The 22,107-nt window shown below is 45.3% G+C and overlaps 1 protein-coding gene across 5 annotated transcripts in view; it reads left to right on the top strand.

Annotated features, from left to right (window-relative positions):
* The window catches only part of GDPD5 (glycerophosphodiester phosphodiesterase domain containing 5), a 177,930-nt gene that overhangs the window by 20,942 nt on the left and 134,881 nt on the right, over positions 1-22,107 (top strand). The window contains exon 2 of one of the 5 annotated variants that reach the window (XM_074860527.1): positions 6,896-7,003. The exons of 3 other annotated variants lie outside the window; for them this stretch is intronic. The gene's annotated coding sequence lies outside the window, so the exon portion shown is untranslated. Of the gene's footprint in view, positions 1-6,895; positions 7,004-17,508; positions 17,672-22,107 lie in introns of those variants that run through there. One more of the 5 variants, XM_074860529.1, reaches the window with a different exon arrangement.

Here is a 22,107-nt window from a genome sequence, read left to right as displayed (position 1 = left end):
GCTGCCTGCTGCCTGTTGGTAACTGGGGATGGAGGAGGGAGGTCTCACTGCTATGAACCCCATGACTTAAAGACCAACTTAATATCAAGCCAAATGTGAGCTGACAAGATCTTTTTTTGAAGGTGAGTGGTTTTGTTGCTGCTTTTACATGCAGAGGATCAAACCCAGGGTTGCCAGAGCACTTTCCTCCTCTTGACTGGCTCCTCATGTCTCAATGTGTGTGAAACACCATGGGCAGCTGGATGGATGTCTCTGGTTTAAGAGACAATAAAAGTGAAATTAAGCGAAGGCCCCATGAAAGCATTCCTCCTGGTCCTCAGCCCTGGCTGGATGCTATGTTGTATTTGCTCTGGCAAGATATGGGGTGAAATGGGGGATTATCTAGGACCTAGGAGAAGGTGGTAACATGACTGATAGCTGGCTAAAGTAACAAGATGACCAAAAGGGAATATAATTGTTTTCTAGTAGCCTTTTGCATTTCCAGTTTTGGCCTGAAATCTTGGTGAACTAGCAAAAACAAGAGGAAGGATTTTTATCTTCATTTGGAGAGAAGATGGCTTAGGTTTAGTAGCAGGATATCTTTCTGTTGGCAGTGATGTGCTGGGGCATGGCTGTGGGGCCTCAACACTCCAGGTTTTGAGCTGCTTGGACAAGCCTCATGCATGAATGACAAATTAATTCCCTATGCAGAGGTAGGACTCAAGTTGGGTGACATCTCAAGGGTCTTACCAGTGTTGTGCTTCAGACACATTCTTCTCCTTGATGCTGCTGGGACAGCCTAGATAAGTCCACTCAGCTGGTGGCTGCTGGTGCCTGCTCCTCTGCTTGGTGGAAAGTTCATTTCCAAAGTGCCTATAGAGTTAAATCCAGTTGGCGGCTGGTCACAAGTGGTGTCCTCTAGGGCTGGGTTTTGGGGCTACTCCTGTTTAACATCTTTATTGATGATCTAGACGAGGGGATCGAGTGCACCCTCAGTCAGTTTGCAGATGTCATCAAGTTGGGTGGGAGTGTTGATCTGCTCAAGGGTAGGGAGGCTCTGCAGAGAGACCTGGCCAGGCTGGAGCGATGGGCTGAGGCCAACTGGAGGAGTTTCACTAAGACCAAATGCCGGGCGCTGCACTTGGGCCACAACAACCCCCAGCAGCGCTACAGGCTTGGGGAGGAGTGGCTGGAGAGCTGCCAGTCAGAGGGACCTGGGGGGGATTGATTGATAATGAGCCAGCAGTGTGCCCAGGTGGCCAAGAAGACCAATGGCATCCTGGCTTGTATCAGCACTAGCGTGGCCAGCAGGGACAGGGAAGGGATCTTACCCCTGGACTCGGCACTGGTGAGGCCGCCCCTCGATTCCTGGGTTCAGTTTTGGGCCCCTCACTCCAAAAAGGCCATTGAATGACTCGAGCGTGTCCAGAGAAGGGCAACAGAGCTGGTGCAGGGTCTGGAGCACAGGTGTGATGGGGAGCGGCTGAGGGAACTGGGGTTGTTTAGTCTGGAGAAGAGGAGGTTGAGGGAAGACCTCATCACCCTCTACAACTCCCTGAAAGGAGGGTGCAGAGAGGGGGGATGAGTCTCTTTAACCAAGTAATAAGTGATAGGACAAGAGGGAATGGCCTCAAGTTGTGCCAGGGAAGGTTTAGACTAGATGTTAGGAAGCATTTCTTTGCAGAAGGGGTTGTTGGGCGTTGGAATGGGCTGCCCAGGGATGTGGTGGAGTCCCCATCCCTGGAGGGGTTTAAGAGTCGGGTTGACATAGCGCTGAGGGCTCTGGTGGAGTTGAGAATGGTCGTTGTTAGGTCAATGGTTGGACTGGATTATCTTCAAGGTCTCTTTCCAACCTAGACAATTCTGTGATTCTATAGGAACTTGTGGGAAGATGCTATTGAGGAAGGAGTGGTTTCTGACCTGCTATTGCTGCTGTAGCATTGAAACACAGGTATTTGTAGGAAAAAGCTTAAAGATAATGGGGTTTGTGAATGATAAGCAGACGTGTCTGGTTTCCTTCAGGAAGAGGTGCAAAGATGTGATGTTTCTAGTACTAAAAAAGCAGGTGGAGAAGAGTGCTTTGAGGCTCCTGCAAGCATTTGAGATCAATTAAAGTCCAAGCACACAAGTGCTTTGCCTCTGCCAGCCATTTTGGGAAGGTGATTTCTTTAACAGTTCAAGGTGCCCTGACCTGTACTACGAGGGACCAGGAATGATCCAACATAGTGAAGCTGCACTGCTGGGTGTTGGGGTAGGACAAGGCAGAGACCTGAGATCTGTCAGTGGGTTGTTACCACTGTTAGCAGTGAAGGGCAGGGTAGCTTTGGTGGGATTAATGCTAAATGCCGTACACGGATGGATGCTTTGAGGCTCCATGTGTTTTGAATTTCTCATATTTGAAGAAGGAGGTATGGTAAGGTCTTTGAGATGGTGTCCCAAAAAAAAACCAAAACAAAAAAAAAACCAAAAACAAAAAACAAACCCAAACATTACCGTTATTGAGTGATTGTTATGGCTAATAGGATTTAATTTCTGCAAAGCTTTTGATGAGAGGAAAAAGTACCTCAAAGGACCACAGGTATTTTGGGAAAAGCTTAAGTGGAATAAAATTCAGCTGTGGTCATGTTACAGCAGGGAGGCTTGAAGTTAACTGAGCTGGAGCAATGAGGTTTACCATTGCTAAATAGGATGTGCACAGCCCTGTTTCTCCTGCCTGTGTGGATGTCCCTTGAGTCTTGACTGCTTGAAGGAGGAAGATCTCAATGAAAGGGATGGGTTGGGTCCGCAGGCTTTGTGATGAAAGCCCCTGAAAAGCTTGCAGATGTCCTGCTACCCCAGGTTGGATTTGAATTTGTGACCTAGTGGTGAGCTGCTGTGTTTTGCCCCTATTTCCTTGTGCTGTCAGGGCTCCTGGGAACTATCAAGCAGTGCTGTGAAAGCGTGGCCCTGTTGGGCTGTGGCCTGTTTCACTGGGGGAGGTGGAATAAGGAGCCAGGTTCAGTCTTTAGGAATTTGAGGGGAAAGGGGAGTGTGGAAGGTTTCCTTCCTGGGGAAAAGGGCTGGTAATGCAGCTCGGGGGAAAAAAAATCAAACAAAGCAGCTTCTCTTCCCTTCTGGCTCAGAGCGGGTATGTGATGTCAAGGTGGAGCTGAGCCTTCCCAAAGACTATGGGATTTTTTTTATTTTTTGAGGGGTGGGGTCGGGAGATTCGTTTATATGCTTTTTTGTTAAATCTCTCAAACAATGCTGCTTCCCCTTCCTTGGAGCAATTGTTCCCTATGCGATTGACTCTTCCTTCCCCTTCCTCTCCATCGTGGGAAGCGCTCTCCTATTGATGTATGGGCTCAACTTTAATCTCCGATTTACTTGCCTTTGTCCTGCTCAGGTCCCTCTTATTCTTTTATAATTTCTGCCTGGATCCTCATCACAGGGTCCACAAAAACAGATGTTTTGGTGCTGATGGAGAGAATTAATTATCAGAGCTGTTTTTACCTGCCAGAGGCATGGGACTGCAAAGTCTAACAGGCTTCATATCACCGCTGGGTTTCATCCCTCAAGTTGGGATCTTGGGAGGGCTGCTTTATTTCTTAAGAAAAAGATGGTCTTTTTGTGATCAGCTTAATCTCAAAGCTTTTCAAATGCATCCATTTTGGGGGAAAAGACTTTTTAAAAGCAAAATCTAAAAATTTTTTTTAGTTTTTTGCATCTGCAATGCCCAAGAATCCCTTGCTTCCTCCTGTCAGGCCTTGCATCTTTTCTTGGGCAAGACTCAGGGAATAGGTGAAGCCAAACTCAACAGTGGGTCTGAACAGCTATCAGCTATGTGGCTAAATGGAGGACATCCACCTCTTCATTTGGGGCAGGGGAAGAAGAAAATAGTGGAGATAATGTTCCTCTCAAGCAGTCAGTATTTTCCAAATAACTTGATGAAATGCTAAAGCTGTGTGAATCTCTGCTTCTGAAGTATATCAATCCCCCAAATTAATAGATTTGCCTTGAATACTGCTGATAAAGACATGGGACTGTTGGAGTGGGTCCAGAGGAGGCCACAAAAGTGTTCAGAGGGCTGGAACACCTCTGCTGTGAGGACAGGCTGAGAGAGTTGGGGTTGTTCAGCCTGGAGAAGAGAAGGCTCTGGGGAGACCTTATTGCGGCCTTTCTGTACTTAAAGGGGGCTTGTAAGAAAGATGAGGACAGACTTTTTTAGTAGGACCTGTAGCAATTGGACAAGGGGTAATGGTTTTAAACTAAAAGAGGGAAGATTTAGACTAAATACAAGCAAGAAATTTTTTATGATGAGGGTGGTGAAAAATTGGCATAGGTTATCCAGAGATGGTTGGTAGATGCCCCATCCCTGGAAACATTCAAGGTCAGGTCAGACGGGGCTTTGAGCAACCTGGTCTAGTTGAAGATCATAGAATCACAGAATGGTTTGGGTTGGAAGGGAGCTTAAAGCGCATCGAGTTCTAAACCCCCTGCCATGGGCAGGGCCACCTTCCACTAGCCCAGGTTGCCCAAAGCCCCGTCCAACCTGGCCTTGAACCCTTCCAGGGAGGGGGCAGCCACAGCTTCTCTGGGCAACCTGTGCCAGTGTCTCTGCTTTTTGCAGGGGCGTTGGACTAGATGACCTTTAAAGGTCCCTTCCAACACAAACTGTTTTATTATAAGATTGGATTTGTTCTCCAAGAGCATTTCCAAGGAAAAGCTGTCATAAATCAGGCCTGGACAGAGCAGCATGAGACACTCACCAGTTTACTAAGCCTTCACTGTGAATAAATGGATTGACTTAGACCTGAGCAATTCATGGTGTACCACATGCAGAAATAAGCCCTTGAATATTACAGGCTTAAAGGACGTAAGCACCTGATTATGCTGTTATTTCGCTATGACCTACTTATTTTTCAACATATCCCCTAGACTCCATGACACAGCAGATAAGAACTTCCAGGTCCTTTCAAGCATTATCAGAAGAGCTTCCTGCAGAGAGCTGTTGGTGATTTATGCTGGGGAGGAAGAGGAAAGGCGGCTGGTGTGAATGTTTTGTGATAGGCTTTGGATTGCTTAGCTCATGGAGTGAGCTAGGAAAGGCAGCAGCAAACTGGTGGGCTTTGCCCTCTTCTGTTAGGTGGAAATCGCATGGTCTAATTAAGCAAAGCAGTTCTTGATAATATGTTTTAAAGGATTATATCATTCTTCAGCAGACTGGGGCATGCAGCCAGAACACATTCATCCTGTTGTTAAGGCCAACGCCCACTGTAAACACAGTTATTAACAGTCTGAGCCTGTGTGAGATGTCTAATGGAAAGCTGTAACTTGAGAATAAGTAAGAAGCTTGGAGAAGCCCATGGTGGTATTTAAAAACCTTGTTCCCTTGGGCAGTAGTAAACTACATTCTTGCATAGAGTACATAATGAATTTTATGGAGAGAAGTGAACCTAAATCCTTTCAGCTGCAACTTACATGTGATGGAATGGATGGGTAGTTGGCTTTCAAGGACTGTCCTGGTGTCCAGGATCTGTCCTGGGGCACTGGGATGGTGTTGATCTGTCCTTTTGTGTGTAGATTTGGAGCTGGATTCCTTGACCTTGTGCAGTTCATGGCTTTCTTTGGGTTCTCATTCATCAGTTTGCAGAGCAGCAATAAAATGCTGCAGCTACAAGACCCGTTCTAGCAAGTTGGTGCATAAACACTTTTTCTAGCAAATGAGAGCCTTGGGGTTGGAATTTAGAAGGAAGAAGCAGCTGAAAAGTGACAGCACATCTGCGCTTCCTTGCAAAAAATTACTAGTGTAGAGGAGGAGAGGGTGTTTTCTTCCTGGAATACAAAGCAGATGAATGTCTGAAAACTTTCCACCTGGCAGAGCTAGAGGTGAAGTTATCTGGTGGGGTGGGTGACTATTCCACTCACGAGAGCAAGGAAAGATGTATTTAGGTGATGTGGTCCAGCCCTGCTGCAGAAACTCATCTTCATGGGACTGGTTACTGCCATAGTTAGGATTTTTGTATAGGAGCTTCTCTTGGAAAGCTCAGATTTATGTGTTGACTTGAACTGGGGGCTTTCTGTGGTGGAGCCTTGCATAGCTGGATGCTCTGTGGGAGCATGGTCCTCTAAGGAAAATACCTCATACAGTAATGTGGAGGATGAGGCCAATCTTTCTGGAAATTATGTTAGCATCTGGCTTGGATCCTACAGTAGATTTCAATTCTAGGACACATGGTGAGAACTGTGAAAGAGCTGTAACAAATAATCAGAGAAATCTGAGGATTTAACACAACCTTCTGCTTCCAGTACAGTCAGGAAGGTAAGTCTGGGATCCAGTTGTCACTGGAAGGCTCCAACTTTGCCCAGGATCGTGAAATTCAAGTTTTCCAGCTTCAGTAGCATTACTAATAGTTTGGTTGAATTCTTTCTAGTTCACTTTGATCTCCTGGTTGCCCTTATAAAGCCAATGCAGCTAATGAAAAATGGGGAGGAGGGGAGTGACTTCTTCATTGTTAATGCAAGAAGCATCCAAAAAACAAATGTGGCAGAGCAGTGGTGTAATGTGTGCATTAACTTTGTATTTGTGGAGTCATCAGTTCTAGTATTTCTAAAGGAATTTTTGGGGGTTAATTTAAAATTATTCTCTTTAACCTCCTTCTTCCACACATAACAAAAGGGGACCGGAAATGTCAAAGCATTGGGCAGTCCAGGTAAGGTGGAACCTGACCTAAACATCACTAGTTTAATTTCTTTAGAGAAGCAAGTTGAAAGGTTACAGGGGTGTGAATACGTTGCCTGGTCTTAATGTGACTTTCTGTATCAGAGTGAAGAACAAGGCACCAGAGTAGTGCAGGCTGCAGAGATGAGCACTGAGACTCTTGTATGAGCTGCAGTGGTTTCCCACCTCTGATCGTATTTGCTTCTCATGTCCCAGGTTGTGGCCAAGCTCAGTACCATGCACCCTGGAGTCTGGAGATGATGAGGAGATTTGCTTGCAGGAGATATTGATGGATGGATGCTACATGGGCCAGGCTGTGGGGAGGTGAGAGCACCTCTAAGTCATTTTGGGTCCACGGGAATGGAAATTACCTCCCAGTAGATGTTTTGCCCACAAAAATATTGGGCTAAATCTGTACTGTAGAAGCACTACAGAGCAAATCTAACACTTAGTTTTGGCTAGGGTGGCTTTTTTCCTTTTTTTTGCGGGGGGGTGGGGGGGTGGGGGTGGTGTGTGTGCTTGTCCATGGGTACCATGAGGTGCCAGATGACTATTTTCCTATATGTGCAGGAGTGGAGGAGGCTGTTTGTTACCTTTCAGAATGGAAACCAATGCAAATTCTCACTCTGGCTTCTATGAGCTGTTTGTTAGGCATCCATTGTTGTTCCTATTTACTTTATTAAAAAAAGAATCCTCTTTGTTCCCTTCTCAAAGCATGTGGAGATTAGGAATTGCAAGTAATCCTCTGAAATGATTATTGACTGAAAATTGCTTGGAAATGATGCTGTTTGCTGACTTGACAGAGAAGACCCTGAGACAGTGCAGTCTAAGCTGTACCTTGAGCATCTGCCCTTGCCATGTCCCAGTCACTGCGGGGCTTTACCTGCATCTGCAGTGGTTGAAAGCCAGATGTATTTTTAGACAATATTTAAATAGCCATTGTCAAAACTGTTTAATGCTGTCTCATGGGGACAGGAGTGGTTGCACAGAGGACTTCTCTCTGTGGGAAGCACAGATGGGACACTGGGGCAGTGGGAACTGGGGCTGTGGTGGCTGCTGAGCAAACCTGTTGGCTCAGCTTGTGTATGTTCTGAGGACTGAATTTACCTAGGTCGTTCTCTTTGATTCCTTATTGCTGCTTTTAATTAAAAAAAGAAAAGAAAAAATCACAAAGTAAGGAGCTATTAAGACATACGCAGGAAACAGTGAGCCTACCTAAAAATAGCATGATGTAGAGTGCTCTTTCTCTAGCAGGGGTCCAAACACCAAAATGTTGACCTGGTGCTTGCCTGGCCAGAGGTTCTGGGGCTCAAGACACCTCTTGGTTGACTTATTCTGGGAGGTGTCCCCTTCCCTCCTCTTGGGATGTGATAACATGTTCTCAAGGAACTGGGGGAGGAGGGCAGAAGTTTGGGGAGAAGTCCTGTAGAGGCCAATTTGGTATTCTTCAAAGCACCGCACATACAGCTCTGATTTTGTGCAAGGAATTACCTCACTGGCTCACCCAAAAATGTCAAGTCTCCAAGACAAGCTCCTGTGTAATCTGCAGCAGCCCTTAGATTGCTGGAGCCTGCTTTGAATCAGAAATGCTCCACGGATACAGCTGTAGTAGTGTTGTTTTTCTGAAGTGCTGATCCACTTCCTTCCTTTCCGATTCCTCAAAAGAAAACAAGTCAGTTGATTTAGGCACCAGAATACGCTGCTGACTCTGCACAAGTTGTTTGCTCTTCCCTTGTGTCCTTTTTTTCTTAGCTGAATTGCCCTGAAGTTTGGGCCCCAGAGAAGGTACTTCTGGAAAGTCTTCAATGCAAAGCTGATCCAGAGGCGTAGAAAAGAGGGGAACAGAGTTGAAGCTTAAAGATATGCTGTTATCAGATACACATTTCCAGCCTTTACGCTTGTTGCTTAGAGACCTATTGCATTAGCTGTGTAAAACTTATATCCCTGTTTAAATACAACTGCTCTTTTTTTGCAATAGGTCTTGGTGGAATTTGCTCTTAAAAGCATATTGACCTTGAAAGTCTTGGTCTCCCCAGTGTCCTATCAAAGAATCATTAAGGTGGGAAAAGATCCTTAAGATCATTGAGATCTATGCCAAGGAATTTTGCAGGGGAGCTGTGTGGTGACCACCGCTTCTGATTCTGGACCTGCCACTCTTGGTGGAACCACATTGTGAAGAGTCCAGGAGGCTCTTTGCCTCCTGGGGTGAGTTTTGGGATCCTGTGCACTGCTGTGTCTCTGCAGTTTGGTCCCCAGACAGAGCATGTGCATTGTCTCCAGCTTGAGGTTGGTGCTGCAGAAAGCCATGGAGGACCTTTGCATCATGTATAGGGACAGTTGAGTGGCATCGATGGGGCAGGTCCGTGCCGCTGCTGCGAGGGTGACTTCAGCTCCAGTTCAACCTGACCTTGCTTGTCTGAATCACCGTTTAATCCCTATACTTATTCAAAATTGGTGTCAACAGAGTGCCTGAGCAGAGAGATTAGTGGTGGATGAATGAGGCTGCCTGCAAATGCGTAAAGAGAAAATGGATGTTTTTCCAGAGTTAAAAATTACCCCCAAATTCTTGTTTTTTTTAGCTCTGTGTTCTGAACCAGTTACTGGAAAGCTGCCTCAAGGGCCATAGTGCAAAGGGTTACCTAATGCGAGGAGGACTCCTTCATCCCTAAAACCATCTCAGTTCTCTGCTGGCCTCCTGCAGCATGCTGGCATGAGCTGGGTACCTTCCAGGGGATGGCTTTGGGGTGGCCTGTCTGTGTGTGTTGCTCTGGCTGATCTGCACTAATGCACTGTTTGTAGAGTTGAGCCTGGCTTGCTAATAATAGGCAGCTTTATGGGAGATAAGCACTGGACTGACCTTATCTGTGCCCGTCACATTTGGCTCAAGGGGAGCTTATTAACTTGTGTTTCATACTGTGCTCTGTTGTGTGTGGGAAATACGGAGGGGAAAGACAGTTTTTAAACTCTCAGAGGAACCTTTGGAAGGTTCCAACTGCTGCTGCTTAAAGAAACACGCAGGTGTGCATGGAAGCACCACTGCAATGTTGTGGTGGCTTGTGCTGGGACAAGTCCTGTACCCCTGGGACTTTCCCACCCCTTTGGGATGTGTGACAGGAGTGTGGCATGTGCCTTGCTCCAGTCTGATTCTCTGCATCTCCTTGGGACCCCGGGGAAGAAACAAATCTCTGTTCTTTGGGGCTGTGTTGGCCAAAATGAAGGATAAGCAAACCCCTTGTCTTCTAGGTTCGTATGCATCAGGGACTGCACTGTAGGGTGTAGGACTCCCGTTCATTTTAAGCAGGAAGCAGCTGCTGGTCCTGCATGTCTGCACTGATTCCTGTGAGATGAGCCATTCCTGTGTTGCACAGGTGGATAGATGGAGGGGCAGAAACTCTTTTCTTGAGCAGCATGAGATGATTCAGCCTCTGTGTGTGTGTAACCACACGCTAAACCCTGATGCTTGTAAGTGCTGTGCGTAGGAACTTCTTTGGCCCCTTTATGGGGAAGAGCTGATGCTCAACATCCAAAGCTGAGCATTTAAAAGCAAATACCCAAAGCAGAGGCTGGTGTTGAATTCTCACGAACACCAGCTCTCTACACCTAAGGTCATCTGCTCTAAGTGCTTACAGTTTAAAAAGCAGTCTGGGAATCCTGACTCTGCTTCATGTGCTCTTTCAGTGTCTATGCCTTCTGGATATGAATTTAGCATGAAACTGTGCTTTTTAGATGTTTCAAAAGCTGCCTACAGATATACTGGAAGGAAAGCTAACATGAAGGCAAACTTTCTGGGAGGTGGGTGAGTTTTTCTGCCTTTCCTCTGGTGGAAAGGCTCAGAGTGAGTTTGTAAAGCTGTATGTTGGTTTTATTAACTAGCAGAGTCGGACATCTGGGCTGGTGGGATCTACTCTTCTTCTCTCTCAGGTGTTTGGATAAAAAAAAGTTTGGGAAGATTACAGCAAGGAAAGATGCTAATGAATATTAATCGGGAATAGCTGTTTTATTCATTGGTGTACTTGCATCTCTGTTATGTTGTTATGCCTCTGTTTACTCCTGGAGCAGCAGCAGGTCATGGTGACATGTGTTAAGATGGCAGCGTTGTCTGTCTTGGTCACACAGTGGGAGTCCTTGTGGGCTGTTGACTGCGGAGTCCTTTGTTGCTAAACACCACTGTGGCACCAGCGGTGCCTTTGTGGCAGAGGAAATTTTGGAAGTGTTTAAGAGTCTTGTTCTGGTGCTTCTCATGAGTGAGCCATCAGCTTCTGTGGGTGCTGTGGACTGGTGTTGGTCCAGAGATGCCTGTGAAAGAATTGATTTTCATTCTTCAAGGTGTTTCTTGGAGGCTTGGGCTGACCTGATGCTTTAATCCTGGTCTGTTATTTGTGGTAGAAGCTCTGTGAGCTCTTAGTATTGAGGAGCTTTTTTTTAGCCTGTGAATGAAAAAAGTGGGGGTAGAAATACAGAGTGCAAAGAAAAGGTGGTGTCACGCTTGATGTCATCAGTTGCCCTGAACTGGGAGGATGGTGGGAAGGGGCTGCAATGGCTGGACAAGAGGTGGCATGTGTGCAATTATGCTGCATGGCCGACTGGTTCCCCAGAGCACTGGCTGAGCTGCAAACATCTGATGTCAAGTTATGGGTCAGGTGAGGGCACTCTTTACATCCTGTAATTAACATCTGTGCAGTTGATCACTGGGGCTGGCAGACCCGGGGATGCTGGATCGGAGTCGCACTCTCCATTGTGGTTGGATCCCTGTCCCAGAGATGACAGAGGCTAATAACAAAGATGTGTCAACTTAGACTGTCTGTGCTAATTTATCCTCCTCCCCCTTCCAGCATATGTTTGCAATGTATAAATCAACATCTTTATAAATCCTTTGACTTTAATTTCTTCCTTCTTTTTGGCCTCTTAGAAAACAAGGTTTGTGCAACTGTGCAGTTTTTCTTTTTAACACGTGGACCTGTGGGGCAGATTAAAGAAAATTTAGCAGAGGCAGAGCCTTGAACACAGCATTTGTGCTTGGTGGGACATCAGAGCTGCTCACAGGAAGCCAAGCTGAGACCTTGGTAGGTTGCACAAGCATTTCTTTGACTCTTGGAGACTTGAGTATTTTAATTACTGTTCAGTGCAACTGAAAATCTAATATTTTACAGATAACTGTGTTCTGAAATATGTTAATAGTTTGCTGGAGTGATTAAACTTGCAAAGCAGGAAATGCTTGTGATGTATTGATTCCCCCTCACAACTATCTCATTTGAATGCCATTCTCATTAAGGCTGGAAAAAAAAAAGATTGTTGGCCTTCCCTGGTTTAATGCAAACTTCAGAGGATGCAATTACTGTCTCTCACAGAAGGATGGAGAAAGGCAAATGGAGATGATGACTTCAGATCTCTTCCATTGTGTCTGGAGCAGAACATGGACGTGAGATATCCCTGGGCTCTTTCAATCCCATGTGAATCCCAGACACTATTAAATGCAACCGGCTACTCTCTTAGCAGCTGGTCTGTCATTTCTGCTATGAAAATGACTTTGCTGCTATGAAGGTTTAAACCCTACTTTGTGTGACTTGCTTTCTCCTTTTGATTGATCTGTATTAACTCACCCTGGAAGTGAAGAGAAATCCATGTGCTCTCTTTCATCTTGCTCTAAGCTGTGTATAAAGACTTTAATTCTGAATATAAAAAGGCTAGAGGTGGTGAGGAAGAAAATACAGCTTTTCTAGCAGATATAGGTCACTTCTCATAAGGCAGTTAAGACTGCTAGAACAGCTGGGTCTGTAAGAGTAGAGACACAGTTAGTTGACATCCAAATATGCTAGGGAGCTAGTTTTACACCCTTATCTCCCTAAAAATGTTATGGAAGGGTTGATGTGCCTTCCTCTCCCAAAGTGGTGAGGAAGAAGCAAGTTTTGGTTCAAGGACAGTGCTGAAGACACTCATGAGTCATGCCTGAAGAGTGAGCTCCAGGGAAAGGGAGGATGTGACTCACCACTGAAGATGGTGCAAAACATCTCTGGAACAGGTGGTTGGTAGCTTGTGGTGTGTGTGTTTTGGGATGATGCCCCAAAGGTAGCCTGTGTGCATTAGTGCATGAGACTGTTTATATTCAACTCATGAATAAAAGTTCTCTGGAAAAGGCCAGGAGAGGATCCCAGCTCAGTTGTGGAGAACTGGGAGATGAAGGATGGCTGAGAAGCCTTATTTCCCAGCTAACTAGTTACATTATCAGTGTGGGATTGCTGGAAGAGAGGCCACAGGTGATATGGGAGAAGGGACAATGTCCAGCCTTTTGGGGCAGACTGGGATGGCCTTGTAGCTCTGACTTTCACCTACCCTTCCCTTTTTGAATCTGATGGGTGGCTGTTGGGACCTTCTGAAATCCCCAGGCTGAAGTCTGCAACAGCCTGAGAATTTCTGCCTTTGGTAAAAACTTTCCCTTCAATTATGAAGAAAAGCTTGAGGACACACAGAGGGCAGAGTGACCCTAGCTACCAGCAGTGCTTTATTCAGCAGGCAGCACAACTTGTGTGTTGGATGTCCTGCACAAAAATTGCTGTGCCTTTCCTAGAGGAACAGTTACCATGTTCCTCAAAGGATGAAGAATGGAGAGCAGGGTCAGCATGAACTTGAGTTTGACTGCCTCCCTGGTTGTTTTGAGCAGATGTGCTGTTGTAACAGTAATAGCTACTTCAGGAACACAAGGAAAAAAACCCTTTAAGTTACTGAGGTACATTTCTACCACTCTGCAGCAAATAAAACTAAACTGATTGTTCCCCTCTGCTGCACCCTCTGCAAACCCACAGGGAAAGGCCATTCCTCCTCACAAAGAGCACAGAGCCTGTGAGTGACCTGATGGAGACTGGGAGTGGGTGCACAGGCAGGTCCAGGAGCTGATGTGAGGCTGCGCTGAGGACTGATAAAAGTAGAAAGTGGTGCAGGAAGAAATCCTGCCTAGTTTTTGTGCTGCCAGGCATGTGTTTCACAAACACAGGGCAGTGTCAGAGGCAAGAATTGGGTTCCTTGACAAGTTCCTGTTGATATGAAATCATGAATGTCTCTACTTCTCTCAGTGGATCTCCCACCATCTCCTTGGAGTTGGAGGCAGCAGTATATATTTATTGCTTTTAAATGTCTGCTTTGTGACTGGCCACACAGAGACTCAGGCTATCTGCTTCATTGGTCAAACTACAGTGCTCTCCTATCCCCCACCGTGCTGTCTGCCATGTCGAAAACATTTAACTATTTATGTAATGCTTTCCCCCTCCCATTCTTCTTCATACACAAGTTGGGTATCTTAAATTCATCCATACCAAATAATATCAATGTAGAGTTAAATGTCTGTCTTGCCCAACACCTGGTGGGGACAGATCTCCATGGGAGCACCATGCTGGACATCTCTGTTTCAGAGATGTGTGGTGCAGGGGTGATTACCTAGACTGTGATTAGAGTCATCTCATTAGCAGGTCATCAGCTGCAACGCACTGACTTGCTCAGAGCTGGCTTGAGACCTTGGTGCACCAGCACAGATGTGTGTGTGAAGGCAGAGACAGTAGTGTCCTGCCAGCAACACTGAATGATCTGGTAAACCCTTGTATCCTTGTGAAGAGTAGCCAGCAGCTGCCAACAAATCTGATGGGAGCTGGCTGGTTATGTGGCCAAATGGCTTTGGCAGGCAGCTGGCAGGGCAGCAAGGCTGCTGAGGACAAATATTTTTGAGTGGTAAAGTATTCCTGAGCTCCCTGTCCCATTCCAGTAGCAGTGGTTCATATGAGGGCATACCTTGGGAGCTCTTCTAAACATCTGCTTGCTGTCTTACCCAAAGCAATGGGGGCATAATGTGCCTGGTGACTCTCCATCCTGGAGCTGAGAGCTTTCTTCCTCTTGGTTTGAGCAGAAATGCTGTTGATGGACAAGACAGGCAGCCCACTTGGGATGTGGGAGGAAGACAACACACGTTTGGAAGTCTCTTGTACATCCCAGGTACCTGTCTAAACCCTTGGGCTGTTTACAGACTGGGTTTGGTGGGAAAGATTAAGTGTTTTATTTAATAACCCAGCTCTTTCTTCTGCAGGGTGGGAGAGGGAGATTTTTGTAAGCTGCATCCCATGAAGCTGCTTGGTGTGCTTAACTGAAATATAGCCAAGTTTCTCTGACTGCAGCCCTACAGAAAAGGCCCGGGCAAGTGAATTATCCAGGTGGTGTTTAAATGTTCCAGTTTATGGGGAAGAGACCAGAAAGAAATGAAGGATCGTCTGTTAGGTTGTGCTTTAGGTGTCTTCATAGGTGGTGATGAGCAGGATACCACATCCTATGTCTGCTGGAGGGTTGCTTGGGTGCTTGGGAGGCTGGAAGAACCCCAAATACCATGTATGTGGTTTTTGTTTATTTAAACATCATAATGATATCAGACATGCCACCAGATCCCAGGGTAGTGGCATCTATTAATGAGGGATGAGAAATCTAAGGACTTGGTGATTAACCTGCTGTCCTTTAGGATGAAACCAATCTTTTCTTAATCAGTGCTGATAAACAGACTCTTCAAATTGGAGCTATCCAATTCCTTGTGAATAGCTTTTTTCCCTCCCCTGTTTTCTTGCAACACAATCCCTGAACACTCTTTAAATCTGAACAACATCTTTCTGCTCAACGCTCCTGTGATGCTGATAATCCGTCTCTACTTTACATCCCTTCACCCTGAAGTATTTATGTGCATATAAACAGAGGAGCAACAAATTTGACTTGCCACCACAGGGCTCAGTAAGCATTTCAAACATAAACTCGGCTTAACTCTCTTACTCTTAGTTGCATGACTGTCTTTCCACATAATAAATTACCAGCATTTATTGGTCTTTTGACATATAGGTTTCCCAGGGGAAAGGAAGGAGACTGGCTGAACAAAGCCTTCTCTATAATCAGTTTGCAGTAGGCTTTGGACAGAAATTGCAATTGCTGGCCAGTACAGCAAGGATTTTATGGCTTGCTCTATAACTGCTTTTATGCCAGTCAGGAGGTTTGGGAGATGCTGAATAATATACCTTAGACTGTATTAAGAGATTAATGCGTATAATATATAATAGTATTTGCATGTCAAGAACTGATGAGAAACCAGTACATTTCTGGGAATGCATCACTGGAGATGGTTTTAAACACTTGTTTCTCCTTCTGGCATGTGGGATGGTCAGTGCTGCTCGTGTTCTCATTACTTGAAATTTGGCAGGTAACTTCTACCCCCTCTGGGCACCGTGTCCCTTTATGCTAGTGCTGGAAATGTGCTGAGACTTGGAGCTGTTTGAAAGCTGCTGCTCTTGGTGCTTCTCTGCTTGTCCCAATTTCTTTTCAGCTGGCTGCGGTGAGCCAGGAATGTCCGATAACCTCCCCCCAAGCATTGCTCTAGCAGCACCAGGTATGAGCTTGTTGGCAAAAGCCAGCTGCATTGTGTGCCCTGGGTGATGCAAAATGTGACTGGAAAACAAGCTGGATCTCTAATGCAAGATCCATAGCTCTTCCTTCTTGGTTGCATTGATTCTACATCACCTTGTGCTGCCACAGCTTGGTGCTTTAATTAAAATAACTTGCAATAACACATCTCAGACTCATCTAACCTAAGCTGATAGTTAACTCAACTCATGTCTGTGTGAGATCAGATGAAGTTTTTTAATCTGAAAGGCTTTCTCCTATAGAAAAATACATGGACTAGCTTGGGAGGGAAGACTTCTCATGACTCCTGAAGATTGCTCTGAGTTTTTGGAAGTGCATAGAAAACTTGAATGTGAGATAGAGAGTATGGTAGGGTGAATCTTGCATAAATGCCACTGGTTCCACTTCACCTCTGGTTGCAGCAACTGGGCTGACTGGACTCCATCCTGCTGGGGTGAGAAGTGGCTGAAGGTCAGTGACTTTCCTGCAGACTGACTTTGCAGAAGGTCAGTGGCTCTTGGGTAAGTAGTACTGCACAAAGATCTGGTTTGAGAGCCTCAGCTTGCATAATGAGAGTGATAAACTTCCTCCAGTGGGGGAGCTGCTGAGTGAGACTCTTCCTGTTCTGTCTCCCTGTTCCTCTCCTGGTATTTTCCTTGCATCACTGGCCTGTTGCACTGGGAGAGTGGATGGCTTTAATGTGGATCTTGGTCAGAGAAGACACTGCTGTCCATTGGTGTCCAGTTGGCATTGTAGTCAAGTCAATGTGTCTGTCACCTTAATGGCTTTGACCCTGTCCTCCTTCCAGTCTTGGAGGCTGGTTTTCAGAGAGGGGCTTATGAAGGCACCAGACCTCCCACCTACCTGGAAGACACTACTCTTCCCCATCCTGCCTGTAGCAGAACTAAGGCAGGTGCTGGCAGAGGAGTCCAGTGGGGAGTACTGCTGACATGAGAGCTGAATCTGGGCTCTTCAGAAGACCCCTGCCCATCCTGACTTCATCTGCTGCTGGCCTGGGTGGTTGTGGTCTTATTGCCTGGGCAGAAGGACGATTGCCCCTGCCTTGCAAGCAGCCTGCATGGAGCAGCCTGCGTCTGGAAGAGGCATCGCTGCAGAAATTTTGGCAGGGCTCCTGCTCATCACTTGTGCTTGCGGAGCAGCAATAGCAGCTGCCTTGTGCCCTCTCCCAGCCAGGAGGGAGAAGTAGGTCAAAATTTGCATTCTTTGCCTGGCTTCTCTGCATAACTTGCACACTTTTTTTTTCAGGTCCTCTTTTTAAATGAGCTGTTCCTGTACGTATGTTCCTTGGGCTCCCCTGAATCAGAGGGTGAAGACTTAAATTCAGATGTATAATTGGGCTTTAATGTCTGTCTTCCCTTCAAGAGCACTTCTGTGAGACTCCTCAGACTCTGAAGGGCTGATCCCAGCATGTAAAAATCTGAAATAAATGCTTGGGGCAGTGTCTTCATTTTTGGCTGTTGTATTGTCTGGATCAGGATTTAAATTTTCTCCTGTAGCTCTTTTTGCATGACAAGAGCAAGTAATTGGGATGAAATCATCCGTGCTGCAAATGTGACGGTGAGATTTCTTTTCAGTGCTTCTGTGTTTTGTTGCTGGTTTGCAATGTCCTGATGGGGGATAAAAAAAAAGAGAGATCGAGCGCAGCAGGCTTGTGGCAACCGGAGAAGCATTCGAGCGTTGCTGAAGTGCTGCAGGGCAGCCAAAGGATTGTTTCGTTGCGGTTTTCTGCGCTGAGAGAAAAAGCTTTGTTAGAACAATGTTCTGAAATAACAGGCGTGCCAGATGAGGTCTGGTGTGATGGGGCATCTAGCATAGAGGTTGGGACAGGACACCAGTTAACTGATGGGCTGCATGGTGGGGACCATCCTTGCCTGAATCTATAGGGTTTAAGGTGTGAAGTGGCACCATCCATCAGCATGTCTCTTTTTTTTCCCCCCCTAGAGATTTGCAGAAACCTGGATGGGTCTGTGCTACCCCTCATAGCATGATGTCAGTTTGTCTTGTGATTTTTTGGGAGTGTGTGTGTATCTCTTTTTAGGATTTCTAGTTATCATTGCTGTTTCTTGTCCCCAGTTGAAAACAAAGTTCTGTTTCCTCTGACTCAGCATCTCTAACAGATTTTTCAGTAATTTTGTGAAAAAGGGAATGTAACATGAAACTGGGTGGTTTCTCATAGGGGAGGGTTTCAACCTATAATGAAACGAAAAATCTGCTGCACGATTCTGGTATTTCTTCATCTGTGTAGGTGATTTTTGCTGTGGGCTCTTGTGGTTATATATTCTCTAGAGACCCATTTGGCTTTTTGTTGGTCTGAAATATAAAGCAAATTGTGTGGTTTGAAGACAGGTGTACAGGTAAAAGTGATAGAAACTATATTAATGTGGCATCATTGTTTTAATGGATTTTCACTATATTAGGTAGGGATGATATTTCACTGAGATTTGTATTTCATATTTTTGTAGCATGTACACACACACAGCCAAAAATAACTCTTTCTTTTTCCAAGGAAGTCTCAGGCTGTCTTACCTTCTGTATCTGCTTTACGCTAGTGAAACTGCAACCTGAATCTGTCTAAGGCTTGTGCAAATAGCAGGCGATGTCATGTCTGTTCCCATTTGTGCCCCCTTTGCTAATGCTTAGCTGCCGAAAAGTGTCAGCAGCTTTGAGATGTAGAAACAAGAATGACCTTCTGGGAGTTGAACTTTTCCCCATCCTACCCTGTTGTTTGATCTCTCTCCTTGGGGCTTTTGCATGTTCAAGCATTGATGGTAGGAAGGCTGCTTAAAAGTAAATATAAGGTAGAGTCTGAGTCTTTTCAAAGGGTTGGAAGAACTTAATGTGAGGGTAGGCTTGAGAATTGCAGTGATTGCAATGAAAGCACCTTTGATTTCTTTTTGTTCCCTCTCGTACCTGCCATCCAGCCTGCTGTTCACATTAATCCATATGGATGTCCTATTGTTCCCTTTGGGTATTAGGTTTATAATTGCACTGTTGTGTTTTAAAAGTAGCGTGTCTACACGCTGGGAACCGCTTTTCAGAGTTGCGTGGCACGTGGGTGTATGAAAGATCATCTGGGGAGGAGAGGTGTTGTAAAAAGGGGCTATTGTCTTTCTGCTTGAAATGCCCTCAGAGATGAAACACGTTCTGCACGTGTGTGTGCATGAACATAGCTAATCCTCCCCACCCCAGCCACTCAACTGTCACTATTTATATGGACTTTTGACGTATAACCCGGTTTTGTGGCTGTAATACACTTCCTCCATCATGTATTCCCATTTCCAGCAAACAAAGGGGGAAATCACGTGCTGGGTTTGCAACTGTGGGATGTGGCTGTAGTCCCTGTGTGATGCTGCGGTCAAATAAGAGTGCTACAAAGGTCGTCTTACTTTTGCTCAGCATGCTTACCTCTATAAAGAGCTTTTCTCTCTTGTGTGGCATCTGACCTTCCTTCCACCTCTAGGTGTGGTTCAAATAAAATAGTTTTATTCTGAACTCTTAAACTTCTCACTTTTCTCTGTTTGGCTGCTGATGCCCAAGTGATATTTGTACATTAGGCAAGTGTCTTGGTGAATAATAGCCCGTTCTATGTGCACTCAACAGCACACAGATTGCTGCAAAGAATAGCTCAATGTCTTCTGAATCTATGCATAAATCTGCTATCCTCTGCCTGGATCTGGAATCTCTTCTCTATGGCATGAAAAATGACAAGCAAAATGTTTGAGCTGTTGTGTAGGTGAAGTCTTGGCCACCTCCTGTTTCCAGTTTTGCTGCAAGTTTCTGAATTATGTTAGTTAAATCACCTTGTGAGAAGAATTTCAAAGCTCAACAAGATTAAAATATAAAATGAGTTTCTTCTGCCTCTAGGACCTGATTTTAGCAAGAAATCGATGATGAGCTTTGGCTTTCTTGTGCAATCTTGCCTTGTAAGTAGGGGGATGATGAATGGGTACCAGTTCAGTTCCTACTAGGCAATAACTGCAGCTGGAAATCCTTTCAGCTAATAAACTGCATTGTAAATTAAAGCAAAAATTCAGGAGTGTTGTGATACAAAGATGAAGACTATCTTAAATACAACTTATGGCTGCCAAACTGAAAATAAAGAACTTGGTAGCGAGTAACTATTCTGGAGAGTATTTGCTCCATAAAGGAGGAGAAGAGCTGCTGACAGCTCCTGTCTTTGGGAGTCCAGTGCTTCAGCCTCCATAGCAGAGGATGTTTGTTCCAAAGCATGAATGTGCAGTTAAAAATATGCAAATCTCAAACTTCTTGCCAAGAATATTGACTGTCCTCCTAAAAGCTCTCATTTTCTTCTGCTTCTGATGAGCTTTGTGCTGGAGATGTGGCAGAGTTACCTGTCAGTGGTGACAAAGGTTAATGCAGCAGAGCTGGTAGAGGGGAGAGATGACACTTTTTTCTTGACATTAAATGCAAGCAGGTTTATTTAAATGGCGTTGCTGAGGCTGGGATTGTTTGGTGTTTGCTCTGGCTCTGTTGGAGCTGATCCTGTACCTGCTTTTTTCCTCTTTGGCTGTCAGCTCTAGCAGAATGTTTAGGTTTTATTTTGGGGCAAAATAGATGATCTAATTGGCTCTGCAGCCCTCAATGTAATATGTGAGAGGCTTGAAATTTGTGTGGGCCACTTGCTAAACTCTCCTGAAAAAAAAAACCGCAGGCTTGTTCTGATGTCTAAAAAGGTCATCTTGTCATGTTTGTTTGGTTTCTAGAGTGCGTAGGGAAAGGTTGGGGCTACCAAGCAACCAAGACACACGTTTCTTCTGAAACCTACCACAGACCATGGCGGACCCAAGATGTTAATGGTTGGGGGAAAGAAGTGACTTGTAAATATAATAACTGTAACAGTGTCCTTTGTGACAGTGGGCCGTAGAGAAAGCTTGAAAACCTCCTTGTGTCTCCCTGCTACACTTCAGGTGTTCATGAGCATGTCATACCTTCTTCCTTCTTGGGCTTTTTTCAATTGCTTCCACTTGGTAGCATGAGTGGGAGGAAAATGGGGAAAATCCTATGTGCTGGTAAGTTCAAGCTGTTTCTGTAAGAGCAAAGAGTGACAAGGATGAGACTGCTCTTAAACACAGAGTCTTTCATTACATCCAGAGTGTGTTTTGTTGTCTTGTTTGTTCTCTGGTCTGCTCTGTGGGCTCTGCTCCTCCCTCCAGTGATACCTGTGGATTCTGGGAGGGGGTTGGAGTTGATGCTCTGAAGATGTCACTGTTTGTATGTTTTACTCATCTTAAAGTAATGTTGGTAACAAGGAAGTTCTGAAGAGTAAGGATGTTGGCACTTGCAAGATGCATGTTTGTAGCCACTTAGCTCACTCCCCTTAAAAAAAAATTTTAAAAAATCCCCAAGTCTCCGTTCTTCTCTCCTTATTTTGACAAAGAATTCAGATGCTGCCATCTGTGCAGAAAACCCTCAACACTTTCTGCAAGAGCCTCACTGTGCTGCTACAGGATGGATGTGTCTCAATGTCATTTGCTTTGTAGAAGCGGTCTCTTGGGACAGACAAAACAAGCTGCAGGGAGTTCAGTTGTGGTAACATAATAAATGAAGCATTTGCATCCTTTCCAAGCAAGTCTGAGAGATCCCATTACTTTGCATCTTGCCTAGTTCCTGAAGTCTCTGAACAAGGGGCCAGGAACTGGGGAAGCTAATGGGAAAGCTGGTGGCACAGGGTTGGGGTTTACCAACTCAGGGTCATATCAACTCTTGATCTCACTACAGAAGAAAGCAAAACCATTTCCCTGTATGAAAGGGTGTCTGAAATATGGTATGTTCCCCTCCACACCGCTTTTCTTAGCAGGGTGTTTGAGCTTAGTGGCACAACTACTGAGTCAGTTCCTATCTGAAAGCCAAGCAGCCTTATATTTTAGAAACTTTTCCATAGATAAATGTGGAGGCAATAGTTCATGGTACAGAGAGACTACACCAGTGTTGTGAGCTTTAAACACATCCTGTGGCATCCAGCTGTGTGTTGA

Source organism: Strix uralensis, chromosome 2 (genome assembly GCF_047716275.1).
Source record: "Strix uralensis isolate ZFMK-TIS-50842 chromosome 2, bStrUra1, whole genome shotgun sequence".
NCBI lineage: Eukaryota > Metazoa > Chordata > Aves > Strigiformes > Strigidae > Strix > Strix uralensis.
Note: the sequence above shows the minus strand (reverse complement) of the source record. Positions and strands in the feature narration are given on the sequence as shown.